The following is a 6,972-nucleotide window of genomic DNA, read 5'->3' on the forward strand; positions in this document are numbered from 1 at the left end:
CTTTGTGGCGTCCCATCCCGTGTGTGAATCGGGGGTGCAATACCACCTTTTCACAGGCGCTATACAAATAAAATTGAATTGAATTGAATTAATTAACTGACACTGAAAACAACTGCTTTACAAGTCAGTAGTCAGTTGGTAGTTGGTAGTAGTGTGTGTGTGTGTGTGCGTGTGTGTGCGTGTGTCGTCATTCATTTGCACATAGTACCCCATATGAATAATTATTTTGTCTGGATGATTTGAGCAGAGAGCTTGGGTGTCCTGGGAACATGGTGCAGCAGTGGGTACATGATGTCAATCAGTGGGCAGCTGATGGTACTGTGTTTTATGGCCAATTTATTCAGTAATAATGTAAGATGATGATCAATTCAATAATTGAGGCTGTATGGTCTGCTTTGCCCAATGATCAAAAGTCTGATTAATTTACACTTTTGAACTCAGTACCTACATAAAATATGAAATGTTTACTTATATTTGTATTGCTGTTGTTTTTATTAAGATTCTCTCGGTACCCAATGCAATGACCAGCAGAATCTTCAGCAGTCCATTGAACAAATGTTTGTCAGAGTTCATCAGAAAAAAGCCAGCCTTTATACTCAGACTGGTATGTTGAAAACGCATGTAATATTTCTACCATCCGATGTCTGCATACGCACATATGTTCATCCTTTCTGTTTATTGGAAATTGAGGTAAGAGAAGACGAAACTCCTTGAGACAATCAAGCTGTATAATGAGGAGCAGATCGATGTGGTGAAGGTGGAGAGCAGACTCTCCACCTTCACCACATGGTTGGAGGAGACAGTGGGGCAGATCTGATACGGCCATGGTAAGTGCACAGCAGTGGTATGGGACAATTTTTCTTGAGTCTGTGATCATGATTGAACAAACTGATGACATGACGTATATGCTACTCTATATATACATGTATGCCACACAAGAGATCTTGTTCAGTGTTAATTTTGTAATGTTTGGGTAGCTGTGGTGTCTTTGACAGTCATTTCTATACTTTTAAAATACTTGCCAATACTTGTACTTTGTTTAAGTTCTGCATTCAGACATATTTGCACATACACAGGTTATCATACACTGATCCGCACACATTTCCACTTAACATACTCACACCCCATTCTTGATTATTGATTATTTGGTTATGCTATTAGTTACAATAAAAACATTGAATTGGCCCATGCCTTACTTGTGTCCCTCATTGTTGTCATGGGCTAAGAGCCAGCTTGTGACAAAAAAAAAAATATCTTGTGTAAAAATGTGGAACGTGAAGTCCCTTTTTTGTTTTAGTTCTAAAACTCATCTATTATATAGAGTACATAAAAAGTGGAAAAACATACCAAAAAAACAAGGTAAAGACATTAAGTGCTCCACTAAAGGACACTTGAATCAAACAATAACTGAAACAGTGCAGGAGTAAAAATTATGCTGAGAACACTAATCTGTGTGGAAATAGTGCAAATGCCTGAAAGGCACGCTGTGTGACATTTAAAATACTTGTTTAACCCAGTCAGCCTGCTGATTCTGACGCCTCTCTGCACCCGGAGACTCTGCGTTGTGTTTTATTGTTTGTGAGCGGGTCTAATGCAGAGGGACGAGCCGGACCCACGGTGGAAATTGATCGTGGCTTGGACCGTGCCGTTTATTTTCTTGATCTTCGTTTCACTCCTTTCGAGTACAGGAAAAACATTCAAACATCAGAACTCTATAAAAACAACTCCGTACTGTACAACTTAAAACAAGCCACACTCGCAGCCGATATAGCATAAAAAATAGAATCAAAATAAAGTGACATATTTCCATTCATCATAATAACTTTACAAACGCAATACTAAATAATATTCAAACTATACTAGAGAGAGCAGTTCACCGTGTGCTTACCTTTCGAGGACAGGACAAATATTAAAACAAAATGGCCATCAAGCAGCCATGTAACTTCAAATATGGTGGCATATACAGGACAAATAACTATAATTGCTAAACCCCTTTGAGGGCAAAAATAATGTACCAGCACCATCTATTGATCAAACTAGGCAACTGACCTACACTTGCATTTTGTACATGCTGTATACATTCAGCTGCAAAGTTTGTGTTGTGCTTTATTTACTAACCTTGGGTAACGCACGCATCGGAATCTCCTTCACGTGCTGGCAGAATGTCAGTTACACTCATCTCCCCAATGATGGCCGCCATTCTCTCTTCATGTGGCATCAGCTCAGGGCACTTGCCGTTCTCAACGGGTTCAGGCCAAAACAATATGCAGATGAGGTGGGTCAGGTCAGGCCTCGGCCTTCTTTTTTTCTGCTCATAAAACACATTTCTTGCAGGTTATAAATTACATTAAGTTACATGTCATTTAGCGGACCATCACCGATCTCCACAAAGCCGCAACTTTCCTGTGGCCGAAATTCAACCAGTTGCGGATGCTGCCCGCTGACCAAAGGGCAAATGTACAACAGAATGTGAAGTCCCGCCTGTTAGCTGCGCAGCAGCCGGTACCGGAGGACCCAGATGACATGACCCAGGAGACGGGTGCTGCGTCAACAGCAGTAGCACCCGTTGTTTTCTGGGTCCAGCCTCAGCTGCCAAAATCCATGTGAAGCATCCAGTTTGCTAAAAAAACAAGGCTCCAGCCATTTCACTCATAATCTCTTCTCACTTTGGGATTTCATAATGCTCTCTTTTAATATTTTCATTTAGATCTTTGGGATCGAGGCAGACTCTTAAAGCACCTGTGATGGAGTTCACCCAGTCTGTGGGCTCTTCCACTCGTTCAATGACACCCATATGAGTCATTCTTTCAAGCTCCCTTTTCAAACTAGCCCTCTCCTTGGGGCATGTACTGGCTCGGCATCATCCTTGAGCTGTATTTAAGTGTAAGGTAAAGTCCCATGTCCTTTGAAGACTGTAGGATATTTAATGACTGTGTCTGAACTTCCTTCACACTGTTGGTGTTCCTGTCTTTTGCCTTGTTTGACCACTTTCATGCTGTCTGTGTTAGTCGTATGTCCTCAGATGCTTTGTCTCCGAAGACAGACTTGTGTCCATTAGGCACAATGTTGAGCAACATGTTATGCTGTTTGCCTTTCGCAGTCACTCCAAGTCTGCATCCACCTTTTGTTTTTATTGGCTGTATTGACTTTTTCTGTGAACTTTTTAGGCTTCTTAGTCAGTGCCTTGAAATTCTTCTCACTGATCAAGTTAGCTGCTGCCCGTGTCAATTTTAAATGTTACAATTGTCCCATTGACCAACAGTGGAGCAGTCCATTTGTCATCTGAGACTATACTTACAGTTTGTCTTGTGTTGTTCATTCTTGAGGACTGTGTTGACATCTTCATCATGTGACACCATCTTGATGAAAAATATTTCAATTAAATCATCACTGTCATTGTTGTCTTCCTGTACTTTGAACACCTTGTCCTGTCTTTTTGGAGAGACACATTCCTACAAAATGGTTTTGTCCTTTACATTTTGCACACTTTTTTCCAAAGGCAGGACATTGTCTTGGTCTGTGTTTTTCATCGCATCTCTTGCAAGTGAACATTTCTTTATCACTGATTTTATTTCTGTTTGCTCCATGGCTTTCCTTTCATTGACACGGCATTCAGTGTCTCATTTTCTTGGTGTGGTTCTCCATGAGCAGGCTCTCTGACAGTACATATTGTTGTGCTAGCTCACTGGCTTGACCTATTTTTATGGCACTGTGCAACGTGAGTTCTGTTTCCCTCAACAGTTTCTTGGAGCTTCTTCTCATTAGTTCCGATCACTATTTGATCTCTTATCGTGGAGTCTCTGAGATCACCAAAATGACAGGACTGAGCTTTAATCTTGAGGTTGGTGAAAAAAGTATGAAATTACTCACCCTGGTGCTGCAAGCATGAGCGAAAGACGTACTTCTCGTACGTTTCATTTTTCTTTGACAGACATTGCTCATCAAACTTGTTTTTGTCCTCGGGTTGAGAAGACACAAAAGTGTCAAAAAAGTCAAAAGACCTCTATTGCTTCTGTTGCCGGTGACGGTGAGCAGCATGGCTGTTTTCCTTTCATCTGCCCATCGAGCTACTCCGACAGCCCTCCAACTTGCATCTACGTTTCCAGTCAGTTTCAGTGGACTTGGCGGTTTCATTGCATCCATCTTGTGTCACTTCTTATTCTGGACTCCTGGTACCATATAAAGTTCTTATTCTTCTATGAGTAAGTCATTCAGAAGTGATCGCTATGCTAGCTTCAGCTAGCTGTTTATTGTCATGGAAAACATGTGCCGTGTGTCCCTTCAGTCACAACTACTTCATTCTCTCAGTGCTCAAGTGATGTTAGCTCACCATCTAGGGGCAGCTCCTTTGTTAGCACTTATCATTACATATTCTTTATTTGTGATGTGGTTCATAAATTCTGAAATGACTTGAATTGATGAAGAAAAAGTTCTAATTTCCAATTTCCATATCTATAGTCACTTTGTCAAGGATGACAAACTGTTGGAATGCAATTTGATGTTTGGCAAGAACTCTTTATTCACAAATGTATCACTTTGCAATGAACTTAAGAACAAAAAAGATATAATATTTTTAGGCAATTTTTAAATGAGTTTAGTCGCTTCATTCAGTGATGTCACCTTGTATCTATGTAGGTGTGTTACTTGAGTACATTTGTTTGCACATTGTGAAGTTCAATAAGTATTTATTAAAAAAAAAATGTACCTGTTCCTGTGAAAATAACAATAATAATAAAAAGAATACACTGTATTTATTGTTGTAAACATTTATTGGTATTTATTTGGGTTTTAGGGTGTTTGTATATAGTATATTCATATTTGGCATGAGGGATTTATGTAAATATTTATTGTAGATTTATAAATATTTGTGGTTCAAATGGCATGGGCTTTCAATTAGAGTCAGCCACTATAATGGAGTCAGCTTCAGACATGTGGTGCTATTAAATAAATTATGGAATGTCTTTCCTCAGACTTTGCTCTTGAGCCAGCTAACAATTTGATTGAGAAAATGAATTACTGAGTGCTAATGCAAGTTGTAAAAGGTTAGGGTTCACTACAGACATTCTATTTACATGCTACTAGGACTAGAAGATGAATACATGAAAAAGCATAGCGCTAGAAATGAAGCAAATGTGCTTTGCTGCCTAATACTAACAAAACAAAACATAAACATGTTCACATGGGTCTTGTGTTCTCTCTAATGACGGTTGGATCAGAAGCTGATAAAGAACAATCCCAGAGTTATTTGACATTTGAATGAATGCTGATTAATGCTTTTCCAACTTGTTAAAAACCAAACCTGCGTTTTTGTCCAGTGGGCATATGGTATGACTTATAACATCTTGTATTGGCTTGCTGCAATAGCAGTAGCAATGGTGCACTGCTGTTTCTGCTTTTACTATAGTCTCTGTGGTGCTTAACGTCATTACTGCCCTCCTGTCACCACAGCAACTGGCCTGGCTACATCCTCAGCAGTGCATTTGTTTAGACATGAATTAACTCTCTCTCTCTCTCTCTCTCTCTCTCTCTCTCTCTCTGTGTGTGTGTGTGTGTGTTGCCAGATGCTCCTTGCTGTAAATGTATATCCCACACAGCAGAAAGTCAGCAAAACTCATGTCAGTATGGACACAGTGTGTCTATATTGCTTATTTTTTTTGCTTATTTCATAAGTGAATGAATGTCCATATTCCTTTAAGTGAATGAATAACATTCATTACTCTACATCATCGTATCACACAATATACTCTCCATCATTATTCTGTCTCTTCCTCTGCCACACACTGTGCTCCCACTGTTCTCTGGGAGATCTGGTCACATGCTGCCCGTTTAATAACACTAAAAGGTTTGTCGCACCCACACCTCTCCTTTCTCTTCTCTCTCAGTAACTTTACTCATCACAGGTCAACACTGATAACATGGCAAACAGTACTGGGAGTATCATAAACATAGCACGACTGTCTCAACACAAAGATACTCCCTCCTGGCTGGTCTCCCTGCATGTGCCATACGACCTCTGCAACTCATCCAGAATGCAGCAGCTCGACTGGTCTTCAACTTACCAAAATTCTCCCACACTACACCGCTCCTCCGCTCCCTTCACTGGCTTCCTGTAGCTGCTCGCATCCGCTTCAAGACTCTAGTGCTTGCGTTCCATGCTACTAACGGATCCGGTCCAGCCTACATCCAGGACATGATCAAAACCTACACCCCAGCCTGCCCACTCCGCTCTGCATCGGCAAACCGGCTCGCTGCCTCCTCACTGAGAGGATCGCACAGGAACTCGCGACTGTTCACTGTCCTAGCTCCCAAATGGTGGAACGAGCTCCCCATCAACATCCGGACAGCGGAAAGCCTCCACATCTTCCGCCGCCGACTAAAAACACATCTCTTCCAACTCTACCTTGACTAAGACGACGACGGAAAAAAAAACAACAAAAAAAAAAAAACGTATACATCGCACTTATGACTAGCACTTCATAGTTTGGCTTACTTGAAGCTCTTACTTACTTCTAGCTCTTATTTGTACCCAAATGTTTAAATGCACTTATTGTAAGTCGCTTTGGATAAAAGCGTCTGCTAAATGACATGTAATGTAATGTAAAAGATAGATTATGAAACAACATAATGAGTTATTATTTTAGTTTTATCATATATTTCCTTTTAGTGGAAGTGAAGCAATTAAATATCTATAATTTGTGCATCTCTCAGAGATTTATCATATACATCAGTCTTGAATAATACAATGTGTTTTTAAATCTCTGCAGCTGAAAGCACATCAGCACACTCTGTGCTGTATTCTACACAACAGGACTAACTCCAAAGCAACTTACAAGTGATGAACATAGTATTAGTAGGAAACATTCAATACAAGGGTGGGCTGAACATTTCATACGCTGACTAACTGCATTGTTTAAAACATGGAGAAAATTTGCCACCATGGTGTTAACAAATATCTGCAAAAAAAAGGGGTTA

Source organism: Solea solea, chromosome 4 (genome assembly GCF_958295425.1).
Source record: "Solea solea chromosome 4, fSolSol10.1, whole genome shotgun sequence".
NCBI classification, from domain to species: domain Eukaryota; kingdom Metazoa; phylum Chordata; class Actinopteri; order Pleuronectiformes; family Soleidae; genus Solea; species Solea solea.